Raw genomic sequence first — 19,455 nt, forward strand, 5'->3', positions numbered from 1 at the left:
CCTTTCTTGCTTTTTTAGCCCCTTACGCAAAGACAAGCCACTACCATTTTCCTCTACACTAAGTTAAGCACACACCATCAAATGATCTGATGCACAGAAATAATGCAGGGAGATGCCCAAGAGGATTTGAGGTCAAGAGTGTTCCACCACTGCCAAATTGCTTGAAGAAATGCATCCTACCTACTTAATTTTCTCATTTGTCAAGTAGGAATTTTAATATTTGTTCCACTTTCCTCACAGGTTTTAGAAGTATCAGTTAATACAGTGCAACTGAAAGTAATTAATAAACTATTAGTTTAGCTAAAGTTTCTAATTAGTCTCAGCAGTTTACATCCTCTGTGCTCAGACTTTGTGGTTCACTGAAACAAACTCCATCCTTCTGGCCATGCTCATTGGCTGAAGGATGGTCATATGACTAAAGCTGGCCACACTCTTTGGCAGAAGTATGGTCATATGACCAAAGGCTGATTCTACTGAGTTGGAAGCCAGCTCTTTTCTGCTGGAAGCCATCTTGGTTCTACAAGGGAAGAGGCAATCTTCCCTTGAAAGAAAGTTACACAGAGATGTATAAAGTGAGAGATGTATAAGGACAAATTTTTGCATCAATTCACTCATTTTTTCCCTCAACAATTAGTTTTTAAGTTCCTCTTACAGTCCATAACTATTTCTTGGCTCTTGACATTTGGTTATAATCAAAAGATCCTACCCTCATAGAGCATTCCAGTGGTTGGCCAAACCAATAAATAAACTCTAAATAGACACATAATATAATGCCAGGTAGTGATAAGCTCTCTGAAGAAAAATTATTGGAAGGCAAGGGGGCACTGAAGTCAATGTGTTATTTAGATGGAGTGGCAGAATTCAGTTCTGCCTCTGGACTTATAAACTTCATGAGTTAATAAAGTCTTCTTGAATAGGGTTGCTGTCAGTTGCCACCAAGACTACTGATGAACGCAACTCTACAAATGAAAAGATTGATAATGATACTGCTAACAATTATGATCACAGGATACACACAAAAACCTCTTGAGAAAGAGCTATATCAAGTCTAAGATATTTATAGCAATGAAACAACCCAAGGACAGGAAGTTATCAATAGATTTCCAAAAATAGTTTCCACAGAATTAGGTGCATTCAAGGGTCATTCCTCTGTATATTTGTTCACTGTATCAGAAATTTAACTTTTAAAGAATGTGTTTAGAAAGTTTGAAATGCTGATTATCAAGTCAAATATATGATTCAGTTGGTCATCTGTGGCCACCTGGCAGTGGAAATATTCTCAGGACTACCAAAACTTATCACTTCTGTAGATTTGAAGGACACTCTTAAAAACAGCAGGAATAATAAAAATAAAGATCACCCATGCCCAATGTCCACAGCCGGTTGACTTCCCACCATCATTACTGGATAGAGACTGGTGATTTTAAACCCTGATTTTCCTCAAGGTTATTGACAACTAATTATCCAGAGTGAGTATGCAAATGCCTGATCATATTATTCCCACAAAGATTTTCTGAGATTGGATACTTCATCCTTAAATTCAAAACACTAGGGAAATTTTCTACTCCTTTATCTCAACCACCCAACCACACCTTCATTCTTCTCCTCCAGATACATTATGGAATTCTAGTGTAGTGACTACTATTTAAGGGATACCCCATCCATAGGGGTCTTCTCAACTTGAACTCTCAAAAGAGACAATGGAACATCTTTTATCATTTTAATGCATGAGATGTACACCAAATAAAGAAAAAGAAAAATGTGAGGCCAGAATTTCCGTCATTGTCCTCCTCAGCTGCCACGCCCACACTGTGAATAATCATCTTACTCATATTAAGACATGCAGAAGCCAAGCTGAGCCTACTCAAAAAATATAACAAGTGTTTCAAGACTTCTTGTAGCTTTTGGAATTCTCTCATGTTGCTCTTCCACAAAAAAAAATGTAACCATTACTGAGACACTGTATTACCTGCTTAGAAAAGGTATTCAGTATCCCTGAACCAGAAAGCAAGGGAGCTCTTTCCAGAATGTCAAGCAGATGTTGTCTTCTGTGGTTGTGCTCATTTAAAGTGTTGTACAACAGGAGTGAAATGGGCTTTGCAAAGGCAATACTCTGTCAGAAGTGTTATGAGTATGGTTTGGGCCCCTTTTGCACCAATCTTGACTTCAAGAAGCACTGATGGTGTGCCATATAAATATGTGTCTCAGCATTTCCCTAAAAATAATGTAATATTAGATATTACATGAGACAAGCATTGTACGGTCAAGGAAGTTTGAGAAACACTAGGTTAAGAAAGATTTTTATGTGATAATAATGTACCTTGATTAAGCAGGACCTTTTAAATGATAATACATATTCTGAATATATGAGTGAGGTATGACATGGCTCCTGCATTTGTTTCATCCCATGACTGTTTTTAGATAGGACACCTCTTAACACTCCACAGAGCACAAGATAGCATACACTGAACTATATAGCAAGAGTCTGAACAATTTTTTCCCCAGAGCTTGGGGATTCAACACAAAAAAATAAATATGAATGTTTGAATCCATACTATGGGAAGAGACTGAAAAAGATAATATTCTGGATGTATATGTATAATTAAATACAAAATACTACATATTAAAAAAAAACCCTACTACTCATGAATTTCCAAGTTACAGACTTTCAAAGATACAAACAAAACAAAGTTTAAAAACAAGATAACATCAAGTTGGCCTCCCACCAACAGATGGCAGTAGTTGGAGTGCAAGGACCTTTTGGTCTGCACCACAGAGTCCTTTGTTAATAAGCAGAAATCTTGCTGGAGTGCTGTTTAGAGTCATTTCAAAAGCATTTCTAATTCCCTAATCCCATTGTGCCCAACGACTATAAAACAGTGCATGTTTTAATGTAGTGAAATAAAGTGCACAATAGTGATGGAATTGAAAGTAAAGATAATAAAAGCTTTAAAGTGATGGAAAAAATGACTGTTGCACTATGTGCTATAATTCATTCCAAATGGAGGTGTGCCTCAAAAGGACAAAATATTTAGCACTCAACTTGCTGTGCGCACACCATCCACGATAATCAGCAATACAGGAAGGGAAAGGACAAATACTACAGCTTTAGAGCAAGGGGCTTATATGATTAACACCCACCTGGGCTGCTCAGTAGCCAGATATTAATTTAGGAGAAAGCTGGGAATTTGCTGAAGGACCTTATCGCAGAATACAGTGAAAGTGCTGTTGCTGAAAAGTTCATTCATTCAGCACTTATTTTATTGAGTGCCTACTGTGAGGCAATCATTGTGCTGTCTACTAGGAGCACATTAGCAGCTAAGACAACAGTAGCTCCTGCCCATGAGGGACTTACAATCTATAGAGGGATGGGGAAACAGTCAATAAACAAACTACAATATAGAGGTGTAAATGTTGATAAGTGCCAAATAGAAAAACAAAAAGCCAATGGGGACAGAGATAGAAACAACTAAAGCAGTAAGGTAGGTGGTGCTGTAGAGAGGGTCCTTGGTTGATAACTAGAGGAGAATCCAGGCTCAACGTCCTTCAAATGTGTACAATGTTGGAGTGAATGGGGGCAGGAGGTGAGCGAAGCTGTCCTGGAGACTCAGGCTCTCCACTGGGTGAAGGTGGGGGCAGAAGGCAGTTATCGCTCTACTGATTTTCCTAATACATTGAACTGATTTCTTTTGGAAAAAAAGATGACCTGTAAAATATTTATCAATACAAAGAAGTGGCATCTGCTAGTTTTAAAGTTTCAAAGGACTCCGACGTTAAGTGGAAATACTCCTTGGTCCCTCTGGACTCACAAACAGACTGACAAGAACATAATCTGTTCTTAAGTAGAAGAACTTCTGTGCTACCCAGAGAGGTTCTGGTGTTAATTTTTTAATCTCTCATCACCAAACAACTGAGAAAACATTTAGCTCTTTTTATGTAAAAGGATTACCTGTCCAGGTCCAATGGTGACTTTTTTCCTCATGTACCCCTAAGAGTCACCTAAACTGCTTCTATTCTTCCTGCACTGATCTTGGCCCACACTACCTATACTTCCTGTGTCACACCCTTCTTTTCAAACAACCCTGTCTTTATTTAATAGGTCAAAATCTAGTTCAGTACTTATCCACTACAATGCTGTTTTCTAAGATTAGGTTTGGATATGAGTAATAGAAAAATCCAAAATTAACAATGGCTCTGAAAAAACAGAAGTTTATTTCTCTCTAAATTAACTATTGAGAGATGAGTAGCCCAGGAAAATATGGCAACAGCACTCTACAAATTCTCAAAAAAGCAAGGCACTTTCACCCTGGTAGCTCCATCAAACATGACCTCTGTTTATCTTATAAGCCAATGTGTTTGCTTGAGCTCCAGCCATCTGATCTGCATTCAAAGAGTGCTAAAAGCAAAGAAAGAAAAGTTGTTTTGAGGAACTTTCCTGGAAGCTGCACTGATCACTAATCCCACTTAAATGCCTTTGACAGGATAAGTCATATGTCCTCTTCTAACAGGAAAGGAGACTCACTGTGGGGGTTTTAAGCACAATCCTGACCAAACAAAAAAAAAGGCATGAGTTTCAGGAGTCATTTGCCTCTACAGATTCCAACCTGGGTTGGGCCTCCTCCCTTGAAGGCGTTCATCATGGCAATCCTCCCTGAAGCGCACCTCCTCAGGTGGGTTAGTAACACTGTGACTGTCCCTGGATCAGTGGCCAATAGGTCTGGGTGGGCTGCCAAAGGGTGTCTGCTGGGAACTGAAAGTTTGTGCCCACCCTACAAATTCAGATGTTAACACCAATGTGATGGGATTTGGAGATAGAGGCTTAGGGAGATAGGCCGTGAGGGTGGCACCCTCAAGATAGGATCAGTGCTCTTGTAAACAGAGACTTCCTTGTAAGGAGACAATGAAAAGATGGCCATTTGAAGACCAGGAAGACAGCCCTCACCAGACAACAGATCTGCCAGTACCTTGGTGCTAGACTTCCAAGCCTCCATACCTATGAGAAACAAATTTCTGTTACTTAAGCCATCCAGTTATGCTAACTATGATGGTGTCCCGAGAAAGTCTGTCTGAAAAATTCATGCCAACAGCACAGGCTATCTGTCTATGCTGACATCTGATATCAACAAGTCACCTGCATGGTTATTCCATGAGAATATCCCCTTCAAATGTTACTCTGCCACTTGAGACCCTTCAAAATCTCCCATTCCTATTAAATAAAGCAAACAGTTTCATTGTGTGTGTGGTTTTTTAATGCTTAAATTCAGCCTCACTGTCCAGCTTCACCACCATCCCCCACCATCATCTATGATGTCCATGCTTCTTCGTGGCCAACACTTTTTGCCATTTGCCAAACACACATGCTCCGACTCTGGTTGTTCTCACTACCTGAACTATCTCCCCAGCCTCTCCACCACACTCCATCCTTCAAGGTTCACTCAAACCCATACCATCAGCCAAGTTCTCTGACTCCCCAAGACAGACTGGGGCACTCTTTCCCCCTAATCAAGCAGCTCCTGACTCCTTGTGCTATAATTATTCCCACGTCATTGTCTCCACCACACATACTATCTAAATCAGAGGCCAGTCTTTATTTATCTTTGTCCTTCAATAAAATGTTAGCATTTTCTTGACCATAAAGACCTGGCATGTGTCTTGTTCAGATTATGCAGGTTTTATTGTCCTTGTCGATGGGGTTTTTTTCTCTATTATACTTTTCAGTTAATTATTGCTGATATATTGGAATTTTTTGTTTTTATTTTTATCAACCTATGCACATGATATAGAGTCATTCTGTTCAAAGACTTTTCCTAAGGTAAACATTAAGCTCTAGTTCTCCTCACTACCTCCTTATTCCACCCCTAAAAGCAACACGTTTTAACTCTTTCAGGTGATGCCTTTGGTATTTACCACAGTAGCTCTAAATACTATGGTTATACTGCTATTTCTAGATTCTGGATTTGTAGGGATTATCTTTTAACTTTCTGCTGAAGATGATAAAGAGCTTTCTCTGTCCCCTACCAGTACACATATACTGCCCATCTGCATTAGTTTTAAAGGATACTGTAACAAAGTACCACAAACTGGGTGGCTTAAACAACAGAAGTATGTTGTCTCACAGTTCAGGGGACTGGAGGTCTGAGACCAACGTGTAAGCAGGATTGGTTCCTCCCAAGGGCTTTGAGGAAGGATGGGTTCCAGGTCTTTTTCCCAGCTTCTGGTGACTTACTACCAATCTTTGGTGTTCCTTGACTCATGGCCACACAACTCCAAACTCCATCATGGTGTTCTCACAGTGTGTCTGTCTCTATATCCAGATGCCTCCTCTTTATAAAGACACCAGTCCTTTTGTATTAGAACCCACCTCAATAGCTTGATCATCTGCAAAGATCCTACTTCCCAAAGAGTCACATTCACAGACACTGAAGGGCAAGACTTCAACATCTTTTGGGGAACACAAGTCAACCTGTAACACCATCCTCTCAAAATGATATAATTGTTTTACCACTCCTGTTAGATTTGATTAGTATTTACATTGTAATGAACCTGTAGCTATTAAAAACAGAGCCATGAAGTAAACTATGGCTCCATTTCCCTTCCTGAATAATTTTTTGCTATCTTGGTGTTAATAATTATCTTTTATACCATTCAATTAATTTTTATGTTCATCCAAAAGCTTCCTACTAGTTGTCCAAATCTTCTCTCATCACCTTCACTCATGCCAGCTGTCCGTCAATTTCATCTTGATGGATTTTCTCCTCACCTAGCTTTCTGCCATCCTCCAGTCTGTCCAGGTTGTTCTTTGGATGATAACCTTTGACCACTGTGTGGAGGGTCTTCTTAATTTCTGTTTCTTGGATCTTACATCTTTCTTTCAGTTAGTTATTCATTTGATTTACATAGCATAATCGCCAGTAGCTTTCTGAGAAAGTGTGTGTGGAAGGTAAATATTTGAAAACTTTTATTTCCAAAGATCTCTATATTCATACTCAGTGGGTTGTTTGGCTGAGTATAAAACTAAAAGGTAGGAAATCCTTTCCCTTCAGAATTTCGATAACACCACTTCCTTGGCTTCTAGCTTTTAACTCTGCTATTGAGAAGTTTGAACCATTCCTCTCCCCAACCATTTGTAAGAACCTATTTATATCACTCAGAAAGACTTTATGAGCTTCTTTTTGTCCACACTTGTAATAAGCAGAATTCTAAGATGATCTCCAATTATTTATACCCTTGAGTAACCTGAGTACAAAAACTGGAAGCTGCTTCTAGCCATTAATCATGGAAGTGATTAGTCATTCATGTGACTACTTCACATTATTAAAATCCTATCTTAGACTGGACTGAGAAGTTTTCCTGCAGATTCTGAAGAAGTAAATCACCATATTGGAAGATGGTCTGTAAAAGGGCTGTATGATGAGAACTGAGGAGTTGAGTGGCACCCACAAAGGTAGTAGGGACCTCAGTCTTACAACTAAATGGAGTTTTACCAACAGCCATAGCAGCTTAGAAGAGGAGCTTAAGTTCTAAGTGGAAACACAGACTGGATTGCAGCTTCCCAGACCTTAAGAAGAGGACCTAGCTAAATTATATTCAGGTCCCTGGCTCATGGAGATTGCACTATATTAAATGTATGTTGATTTAGGATATTTAGACCTATGCCAATTTATCACACAACAGTAGGAAACTAATACAACTGCATTCTAAAACTTCACAATAAAAAGCATTAATTTTAGTTTATTTTCCTGAATTATTTCATTGATGTTTTTTGCCATGTTCATTCTCTTTATATTTCTCAAAATCTTATTTTATAAAAATCAGTTTTTGAAATCATTAAACTGATTAAAAATCAGTTTTTAAAAATCAGTTGTTGAAAGTCTTATATTGAAATTCCTCATAAAATTTTTCTATTGTACTTTTTATTTTTCTTGTATTTTTGGAACTTGCTGTTGAATTATATGCTGGCGAAAGGACACAATGTTTAAAAAGAAAAAAGGATCCTGAATGACTCCTAGGCTTTTGAATAGATGAAAGTGCCATTATGAGCTCAGGAAGAAGTTACCCTACAAAGTTTTATTTCATTCAAAATAAAGGGTTAAAATGATGTTTTGACCACCCAAATGTGGTCATCCTTGAAATGTTTATGCTTGAAATGTTTTTTTTTTTCAGTTCATTTCAAAACAACCCTGTAAAGCAGGTATTTTATCCTCATTTTTCAGGCATAGGCGCCAAGGTCCCCAGAGTAAGCCTCTTGCCTAAGTTTATACAGCTAAGTGGTAGAGCCAAGATTCAAAAAGACTATGCTCTTTCTACTCAACTACCCTGCCTCCAAAAGAACACTTGGAGTTCAGAAAGATTAATTTACCCAAGACCACACAGGAAATGACAGAACTAGACTTTAAAAGAAGTTCTGGTCCTAAAGCCCCTGCTCTGTCTAGTACAGGTGCTGACCGACAGTGACAGATCAGGAATATCACCAGGGTCCCCTCTGTTGGAATAATACAAGCCCTCCAGAGGAGGATGCCCAGCTCCCCTGAGCCTAATGTTGCTCACACATCCTGTAGATGGCATTCTGTGAATGGTAGGTGATTCTCATTTTTACAAAGAAAAAGTAAAATCCCCATCATTTACTCCTTAACAATCATATGCTGATCATCCCATCACCCTGGGCACAGTGCTGTGGATGTTCCTGAAGACAGAAACCTGTGGGAGTGTTTGCCCAAAGGGAACAGTGGTGCTATCCATTTCTGAAACACAGACAGAGGCTGTTTGTTTTGTTTAAAGCCTGAATCTTTGATCAACCACATCAGGCATCTTTGATGTTGGCAGCAATCTGTAATTGCTGAAAATTAACACCAAGTAGGAAACAGGTTAAAGGGAGCAGTAAGAAGTAAGGTGAGTGAAGGCTTTAGATCTGGTCTTATTTTCTCCCTTTTGTAATCAGAAGCTGGGACTTGACTCTCTCTCTTTTCCACAAGTTAAGTTTTCTGAAATCTTGGATTTATCTGCCTTATTCATTCAATCATGTTAGGGTCCATTTAGACCATAAAAAGTCTCTAGGATATAGTAATACTTGTTGAGTAAATGAATTAATAGCCTAGAGTATTGCAAGAGCAAAGAAAGTGAAGGCAATTGCTTCATCTCAGGGTGCCAAGTCTGCTGCACACTTCCCATCCTGGCCTCCCACCACCTGAACCATGACTTCGGCTTGGGAGCAGTGCAGGGCATCCTGGGGCCTGCATTCTTCCTGGTGGATGTCCCTCCGTCCAAGAGCTGCCTAGGTTCCTCCATGTGGCCAGAAGTCCCTAGGCCAGGGAGTGCCATAAGCACCAGCCAGTTCTGCAGCAGAGTCCAAGTGGGGCACACTCCAGCCAACCTATTCCCCTCCTGCTGCACCAAACAGCCAGCTCCTGCCTCCTACCCTCTGCCCACTAACAGCACCAGTCTCCCCACCCACCCAGAGAGGGGACTGCTTGTGCCACTGGATGCAATGGGAAGCTCAGCTCAGGATAATCAATAACTTTTAAACAGCCATAAAGTGAAAAAAGAAAGAAAGGAGAGGGTTGGGGGACATTATGATGAGATCAGGCACATTTAGGGTGGTATGGCCATAGACAGTTGGGGGACGTTAAATGAACATTAGCTTAGAAAGGGATAAGTTTCTGAGAAAGAAGAGATGAGAACAAAAGGAGAAATGCCCCTTTTATTATGGATTTTTCACATACATGTCAAATTCATCTCCAGAAACTTGACTACATTACAACCAAAAGTTTCTCATGAACTTTGGAGGCAGATAGACCTAGTTTGGACTCCTAGCTCTGGTATTTACTTGCTCTGTGACCTCCACAGCCTCTCTGAACTGTTTTCTCCCTCTGTGAAACAGTGAAATTGTTTGTACAGTAGCTGTGAGAACTCCATTTGAGATCCAGGGTGCACACTGCCTTTTGCACCTAAGAGACACTCAACAAGGTATTTTTCCCTCTCCCCTCTCCCATAAGCCTAGCCTCTTCCTTTGGTTGGGCTTTGTTGTTGTTATTGTTGCAGGTTTGACTGTTTCCACCACCTCTCAGAAGCATCTGACCTTGAATAGCAAACTCAGGAAAGAAATCTATTTATGAAAGAGATGTGTGATAAATAAGTTATTATGCCCCAAGCTAGCAGTCACCTGAAGATGTTCCAAGGAACATATCTGCCTTCTGTATTTCAGCTCACCCCAAGAGTTTTGTGGTGAGACAGACCAGGGGGATAGCACTGGGGTGTGGCTCATGGGGCCTAGGGAGGAGAGAGGCATTGCAGCTACAAAACACTCAGCTCCTAAGGGAGGAGGAAAGTGTGGATCCCTGCATCTAGTGTGCTCAGGACAATGCAGGGGAGGAAGAGAAGAAGGGGTGGGGAAGAAGATGGTGCACACACATGAGTGCAGGACTCAAGGATGCTCTAGAAAACAGTGCAGAGGTCCTGTCTCCAAAGCAGTGTCTGAGCCCATCCCAAATCCACTCTTCCAAGACTTTTTCCCCTCTGGGCTTGATCTCTTCATTAGTAAATTGAGGAAGTCAGAAAAAAAGTAGTTCTAACACCTCCTATGCTCTAAGAGTCTGTCATACAAAGATTTCTCTTGTCCAGTATCTCAAACCATGGTGTCCAAGTGACCTTGGTGCCATCCTGGGTCTGACTCAGGAAAGCTGAAGGGCCGCGGACGCCAGGGTGCCTATAACATAGGGCACCAGTTAGCAGTGAGCATGACTGACCCACTGCTGATGGCAGCAGGCCCAAGGTTGCCAGAGGCTCTCGGGTACTTGTACACCTTCTGTCAAATCTCCTGAACTCCTTCCTTCCTTGCTTCAGGGCCCTATTTTTACTGAAACACCGAAGTATTCAGAAAACTTGCTATGGTTTGCATATGGTTTAACTGTGTCCCTCAGTTTCACATGCTGAAAGTTTGGCCCCCCAATATAACAGTGCTAAGATAGTGGGGCTTTGAAGAGGTAATTAGATCATGGAGTCAGCAGCACTGTGGGAAGGAATTGATGCAGTTCTCACAGGACCTGGTCAGTTACGATAACAGCAGCTGTTACAAAAGTGAGCCTGGCTTCTCTCCCTGCCCCCTTGCTTTTGTGCTCACACAGGTGGATGCCTCTCTTCCCACATCTCTGCCATGCTGTGATGTGGCCACCACGCTGTCTGCACTTTCCAGCCACCAGAGTCATGAGTCATAGAAATCTCTTTTCTTTACACATTACCCAGCCTCAGATATTCTGTGACAATGACACAAAATAGACTAAGACAGAACTCAGGCTCAGGTCTTCTGTGCCTCACAGACAGGAAAAGACTGAGTTTATGGGGGAATTCTAAATTAGCAGCAGAGCAGGGAAAGGAAGTCAGCATTCCTAAGGTGAGCAGGATAACAAAGTTAGTAACAACAGCCTCCATCCACTTGGGGAGAGCATCAGAGAGAGGCTGTCATTTCACCCTCTCCACAGCCTTATGGGGAGGTGCTATTATTACCTTCATTGTACAGGTGAGAAAACTGAGGTCTAAGCAGGTTAAAAGGCTCATCCATCCTAACAACGCCAGGCCTGCTGGAACCAAATGTTGTCTTCAGGGCTGAAGGCCTCTGCCACTGTGTGATGTCCAAAGGAAGGACCCAAGAGGCCAGGTCAAGCATTATATTCTGTGCATGGACAGACTCCAGACATTTCCAGATGTGCTAGAGTTTCCATGGAGATGAAGAAGGAGAGGCATGCAGGCTATGCTCTGTACTACATCCCCAGAGGACTCTGGAAACTCTCTGTGAGGAATTTAGAGGTGACATTCTCAGAGTGTAAATATCCCCAGTGTTCTGTAGATGGGAGCTGTACCAACCAGGCTCTTTGATGCAACAATAGAAGCCAACTCTGGTCAGTACATCTTCTACAGGAAAGGATTTTTTTTTGGAAGGAGATCAAAGGAACTAATGGGAACCCTAGAGAAGTTGGCAGAAATCAGTGGAAGCCTCCCCGAGGTTCGCCCCAGAGGAAAAGGTTGATTGGGACCCTGCTGATGGGCTTTTCTGTCACCCTGGCATAGCTCCCTGTGAGGGATGCTACCAACTCTCCTTGGCTGTCCCAGAGGCAGTGATTCATCTCTCCTTCACACACAGCCTTGGAGGGGTCTAGATGAGGAGAGCTCTGTGCGTGCGTGTGTGCGTGTGTGTGTGTGTGTGTGTGTCTATTGAGGAGCGGGTAGTCCCAGTGCCAAGAGCAGTGCCTTGACTTCCATTCTGCAGGCTGACTTCCCCATAACAGGTGTAAACACTACCTTTAACTACAGTTCCCTCAGAACCATTCCCTGTGTTGGGCCGGGGATTTAGCTCAGTGGTTTCACTGCCTGCTATGCAAGCGCAAGGACCCAAGTTCGATTCCCAGTACCAAAAAGAAAAAAAAAGAAAGAATGTAGAACCACTCCCTATATATCTCAGGGTGCCTCCTGCGAAAGGTATGACTCAAACAGCCACCTGACAGCCAGACCAAACATAGTAGAGGTCAAAAAGACCTACTCCTGTCTCTTTCTTCTAACAAGCTTGGCCCATTTCCCTGAAATCCCCTTCTCTAGTCCCCCTAAACGCTAGGAAATGTCAACCAAGAAAGGACACCATTGAGGTCAGAAAGGGGAAGTCACTCACTACATGACTTTCTCAGCTTCCTCCACTGTGGTTCATGCTGGGATTCCATGCCAAACCGCCTGAGATCACATAACCACTCATCACTAGATGGGTGACCTTGGCATGTCATATAAGCCTCAGCCTCACTTACGTCCAATATGAAACAGTAAAACAATCAGGAATTCAATGAGGCAAGGACATACCACTGAGTAGGACTATGGCTATGGCATGTGCGACGGTTATTGGGCAAACCTACCCAGTTTACAAACACAAACACCTTCGCTTTTTGTTTTATTATTCTCAACACTGATCTCTTTTCTCTGCTCACAACATATTGAGAAAAATATATATATATTCTGTTTATTTGCAGATATTAACAGTTTCATATGTAGTAAAAATCTGGAAGCATGTGATAGAAAATCTTGAGTTTCTCACTGAGCCAAAGCTTCTCCTCCCATGGAGGGACGTAACCCCATGGTAAATGAAGAGTATCTGTACTCTTGAATCAACAGCAGCTACATATATTCCCTCATTTAATCTTCCCAACCACACTTTGAGGCAGTGTGGCAGGCAAAATAATGACTCTGAAGATGTTTACATCCTTATCCCACAACCTGTGAATATGTTACATTACATGGCAAGGGGAATTAGGTTGTAGATGGAATCAATGTTGCTCATTACCTGACTTTAGCAAAATGATCCTGGATTATGTGGGTGTGTCCAGTGCAATCACAAAGGCCCTTGAAAAAGGAAAGAGAAAGGAAGAAGAGTGTCAGAGTGATGCAGTATAAGAAAAGCTAGATCAGCCAGTGCTGGTGTTAAAGACGGAAGGGGCCATGAGCCAAGGAATGGGCAGAGCTGGAAAAGGCCAGGAAATGGATTATTCACTACAGCCTTCAGAACACAATGCAGCTCAGCTACCACTTTAGTCCAGTGAGACCCATATCAGACTTCTGACCTGAAGAACTATAAGATAATAACTTTGTGTTGATTTAAGCCTCTCTCTCTCTCTGTTGAAATACCTGTTCTCCTTTCATTTGGTGAGAAGAGCCAAATTGCAAGTTTATTTTGAGGTGGGTAGGAGGAGGTGCCAGGCTCTACCTTTATTTCCACAGTTTGAAAAACAGGTAAATGGCCACAAGCCTGCAAGGAATGAGCAGCTACTCAGTGAGGTAGTTCTCATGGCCTAGCTGGGATCAGGGAATACTCTTTCCTCCATCCAGGGCCTTGAGGGCCAAACTTCTAGAGGCAAGGGGCAAAGAGGGGTAGTCAAAACTGCCAAGAAAGGAAGGCAGCATCTAAGGATCAAAAGATCCAAAAGAAGAAAGAAAACAATTTGCAGAATGAAAAAAGGTTTTGGGGAGACAACAATGAAAGAAGACAAGCAAAGGAAAGGGAAATTGTTAAGGACTTTGCTTGAAGAAGTGAAACCGCATAAGCAGGAAGGGAAGCTGCTCAGGTTAAAAACATGCAGGTGTTGGGGGAGCAGAACACATTGTTTCAGCATGAAGGAGGACAGACACATCAGGCCATGGTTGCAGGAGCCCCTTGAGGAGTAGGTAAGAAGCCCAGCTGTTAATGTACTGGGATAAGGAAAATTATTATTTTGCCATATGGTAGAGAACCTCATAGGGAAGGAATCATCTTTGTGAAAATATCACCAGTTTCTTGGGGGTGGGGGGATGCAGTGTGGGATCCAGAGGACTGGATTGGAAGGAGACCACAAGGAGAGAGTTAAGCTTCTTGGCAAATTAAATGCATGGAAACAACATAAAGAGAAGAGAAAGGGGAGGAAAGAGAGAGAAGGCCTAGAAATATCACTGGGGACTCGAGTTGTCAGAACTGGCTTAGGGGAGAGAAAGGAATATTCCATTCTATGATCTGCTTGCAGTGCTGTGAGGCAGCTCCCTCATTGTTCTCTCGGATCATGAAGGAAAACCTATCATGCACAACTACCCAATAGAAGTTGCATTTGGGAGGTGTGAAAGTGCAAAATTAGGGGTTAAGAAGGACCTGTGCCCATTATCTGGGCTGTATCCTAGGTAAAAATAAAGGCCAAGAGCTTTAAATAGATAACAAGAATTATCAACCTCCCTCTCCTCCAATCAGAGCCATTAGTGCTCAGAAAGCCTCTGAAATTTACAAAACATCAAGGGAAGGGACTACACTGGCCTCAGACCTTCCCACAGGACCACAGTGGGGATCTGTGTGAGTCCATTTCACCTAGTTCTTAAGACAATGCATCTTAAACTTCCCTGCACAAGGAAATCATCTGGGATTCTTATCAAAAACAGATTCCTGAGCCCCGCTCCCTGAGAGTCTGATGCAGTGGGTCTGGGTGAAACCTATGAATCTGCATGTCTGACAAGTTCCCAGGATGCTGATGTTGCTTGTCTCAAGGCACAGGATGAACCTAGCTTCTATTACCAACTTCAGGCCCTTCTTGCCCACATCTACCTCTCTTGCCAGGAAGCCCATGCCTTTGCAATGTGGAAGTTCACACCCATACTTTCTCATCGTACCCAGGAAAGCAAGGCACCTGGTGAGCAGAGGTTGGTGGCGCACCACACGGACCCACGGAGCACAGCTGGGGGTTCTCTTAGATAGGAAGAAATGAGAAGCCACTCAGCACCCTACTTGCCTATTGACTTATTTATCCTCTTGACCGAAGCAGGAAGCTCCATGACAACCGGGTCTGACATATAGTAGGTGTTCACCAAGCCCTTGGTAGGTAAAGCAGTGAGTGAATTGCCCTCTCCAAGTCCTGAAGAGAACAGATATTCCTTTTTGGACCAAAGTGAGCAGGAAAGATGGAGGCAACAGGGTGGACCCAGGGTCAAGAGTTTTTCTCTTTAAACCTCATGTCCCCTTGGTGTCTCTGCCTCCTCCATCTCTCAGTCAGAGCCTCCACACACTCTGGGCTCTCTTCATCTGAGAACCTGCTCGTGTTGGAAAAGGTGGAAGGTGCCACCTCATGGGAGAGAAGGAGAAGAATCGAGGAGGGGCTCTGGCCAGCACAGAGGAGTGAAAGAAAAGAAATAGCTTCTCCCCAGGGCAACGGAGGCTCTTGGAGCAGATGATGCAGAGTTGCTGAGGCCCCCGGCTCCCCCCAGCCCTTCGCCACGCTCCTGTTCTGCCTCCCTCCCCCACCACCCGCCTCCTCCTCGGAACCAGTGACTAATTGCATCGCATTTCTCTCTGACTTGCGTCACCCAGCAGAGTGTGTGGTTGTTTTTATAGCTTATTCTTTCAGGGATTCTAAGTGACATTTTTTAAGTGCTCTTCCCCTGCCTTAGAGCAGTGCAGCCTCCTCTCTTTTCTCCCCCTCAATCTTCCTCACTCTCTCCCCCTTGCTCCTTTCCACTTCCGGGGTCTGCAGGCAAGAATAAGAACAGGAGACAGAGGACAGGCCCTACAAAGCAACCGGAAGGCTTTCCCGCTCCCTGCCCCTGGAGGGATCACAACAACGAGAACCTCTCAGAAAGAACTTTCTCTATGTTGCAAGAGAAAGTTCACACAAAAAGCCACAACAGGAAGCTCTTCTTTCTTCTTTTCTTCATTCCCTCTTGTTCTCTTCTCTTCCTCTCTACCACTTTTCTTCCCTCCCTTCCTTCCTTCCATCCATGAACATTTTCTGAGTGCCTGTAAGTACTGGCTCCAAGCACAGAGTAGCAAACAAAACAATCACAATTTCTGACCTTAAGGTGAGAGGTGGACAGAAAGGTCTATCTTTATTGATGAATAAGCTGGCTATTATAGCAGGTATATCCTATAATCTGGAAGGCTATAGGGGCCATTATGTTACACAAAGTAGGAACCAAACTATGCCTGGGGAAAAAAGATAATCAGGGAGGCTTCTAGGAGGCAATATTACAAAATGAGAGTGAGACATTATATAGAGGGAGCAGGAAGTGGACAGAAATAAAACAAAAAATAATCATGGTTCAAATTCAGTAGGAAAAAAACCACAGGATTGAGACTTCAGACAGCTTATGAGTCACAGGACCAATCACTCTCTCTGTGAACTTCACATCTCCTGCTCTGCGAAATGAGAGTTGGGCTGGATCCCCTCTAAAATCCTTTCTAACTCTACAACTCTGATGGTCAGGATCCTCTTCCATCAACAGGGAAAGGGAGACACAGTGCTAAGACAGAAGCTGAGAAGTAAAAGGAGCAATGAGCTTGGAATCCAAGGGCTTGGGCGAGCAGAACACTACTGAAGCCTCAGTCTCTTCATCTGTATAATGGAGATGACAGTGTTACTTATCACCAGATTATTAGTGAAATGATATGAGGTCATGAATTTGCAAGTGAATATTCAGCAGAGAGGGACTAAGTTCTGAGCTACTGTTACCAGGGGCATACCTCATGGCCCACACAGAATGTTAAAGACATGGAGTTCTCTTTTTAGTTTGAATTCAAACTCAATGTTCTTCCTATCAAAGGAAGGAGGATGCTTAAAACCCTAAATGCCAAAGGTCAGAAAGTATGGGAACACAGCCACCAAAAAATCATTGCTGATACCAAAGGATTGTTTTTTCTTCCAAAGATGCCCTGACAAGGGGAGGGAATTGGGACATCAGAAAACCCTCCTCAGATCCCAAAGATTTCCTGCTCCAGGGCCTCACAGCAAGAACCAGCATCTCTGGGCCACAGAGAAGGAGAATGCAGAGAAGCACACAGAACAAAATCCAAACCAGACCACAGCACCTCCAACCCACTATACTAAGAGGCTTCACTTGCTCCTCAGCAAGGATGATACATTGACCACCAAACATCCAGACCATCTACGTTGTTCCTGTTCATAGGATCACTGGTCAAGTGTCACCAGATTGAGCCCTTCCCCAGATATATTCTGGACAGCATCCAAAGTCTCAAACTGAAAAAGATCTCTCACTGCATGTACATTCCTGGGTGGTAGATCCTACCTGACAGGCCAGTCAAGGCTTCAGTGCTCAAGAGGTTGTGGAATAGGCGAGATAGACCCTGCCAGAATTCTGTTTAGGGTTGCATTGCTAGCATAGTGCTTGGGATTTGGTGATTTGGTGGCTGTCCCCAAATGTTACTTGAACAATATCTTATGCTTATTATTTGTAAAGTGAGCTTTCATCCATTATCTCCTTTAATACTTACAATAACCCCAAGAAGAAGTTGATACAAGAATACTCATTCTGGTAGCCCCAAGTGCTATTTACTAAGTATTTCCAGTTCTCTCTCTTTCTGGACACACTGTGGAATTGCTCTTCTCTGAATCATTGGGGTTTAAGGTGGTCATATGACCTGCTCTAACCAATGAATTATTGTGGAATGATGTGTGTTATTTCCACACAGAAGTAGTAAGAGCCAACATGTCTATTTTTTTTCTAGCCTCTTATCCACTACCACAAAAATAGAAAACTTCTCTGATGGTAACTATTTCATTCTGAGTTCTTGAATGAAGACAAAATGAAGCAGATCCCTCAAAGGATTCAGAATAGACTGAAAAAATGAATTAGAAATAAATCTTTGATGCTATGGGCAACTGAGATTTGGAGGTTATTTGTTACTGGAGCACAAGCCTATGCTGACTGATACACCCATGTCACAAATAAGAAAATGAAGGCTAAGGTGGGTTAAATTAACTAACTTGCCTTAAGTCACACAGCAAGATGGTGGTAAAACCATGTTATCAAGGGTGTCCTTTCTGACTCCAAGTTTGTTATTGCAAAACTCTATTGGATCTTGAATTCAGCTCATTTGAAACCAGAACTACAGAACTTCTTTTATCTATGTCATCAATTCCTAGTCATAGCTTCTGGAAGAAATAATACCCACACACATACACACACACACACACACACACACACACACACACACACACAATGAGTCAATTCATAAGTGTCCCGATAGACTTAAAGCTTTCAGAAGGCTTGGAGCTTCTCAATTATAGACAAAAAGTCCATGCCATCACCAATCAGATAAGTCCCTGTGCTCTGCCAACAGTTACCCTACTGATGGCAGAACACAGAAGATGGCACAGTTCCTTTTCTATTTGTGTATTTGGGGCTATAAGAGAAGCACAGGTAGACCAGAAGAACAAAAAAAAAATGACCTGAGCAGGGGAGGCCAAAAATACTATACACAAAGTGTCACAGGCACCTTAGCCCAGTCCAGGCTGCCAAGTAGGGCTGGAGAGGCTGGGAGTTGTGTGAGAATTCTGGGAGTAATGGTCCATGGAGCTGAGTCATCAGTGAGAAGGTGGATGAGGCCCTAGAAGGATAGCCATGTCCAACTAGACTGTTCTCTAAGAAGATGAATAAAAGCAGCTCTGTCATGTAGAGGTAAAAATAGCTCAGAGTCACTGCTCTTGGCTTCAGCTGCTGCTCTCAGCCTTTTACCAGGAGACTAGGGTGCACCACAGCCAACCTCACCCCAGCCCAGGCCTCCATAATGGCCCCCTGGGCAGACTATCAGGCCTGTGGTCACTGGACAATGTTCTTCACAGGCGCCTCTATGTTCACTCAGCCTTGCCCAGTGATTCCAGCGTGCAAGGGCCGAGGGATGGGTATGGCCTCCTGCCTCAGGGGATCTCAGCTCCTTCACAGTAGCTCAGGGACAGCCTGGAAAAGAAAGAGCTATGTAAACTGAGCACGTATCAAGTGCCACAATTGTTCTGGACATTTTACATACTTAAGTCATTTAGATCTCACAATCCCCCTGTTAGACAAGGCTGTAGTCATTGTTGTCTTCTTCCTCATCTACTTCTTCCTCTTCTTCTCCTTTTCCTTTTTCTCCTCCTCCTTCTTCTTCTTTATTCTCCTCTGCCTTCTTTTTGCCTTTCT

The sequence above is a fragment of the Heterocephalus glaber genome, unplaced genomic scaffold, assembly GCF_053883595.1.
Source record: "Heterocephalus glaber isolate CG9 unplaced genomic scaffold, H.glaber_assembly_v1.0 deba00001531, whole genome shotgun sequence".
NCBI lineage: Eukaryota > Metazoa > Chordata > Mammalia > Rodentia > Bathyergidae > Heterocephalus > Heterocephalus glaber.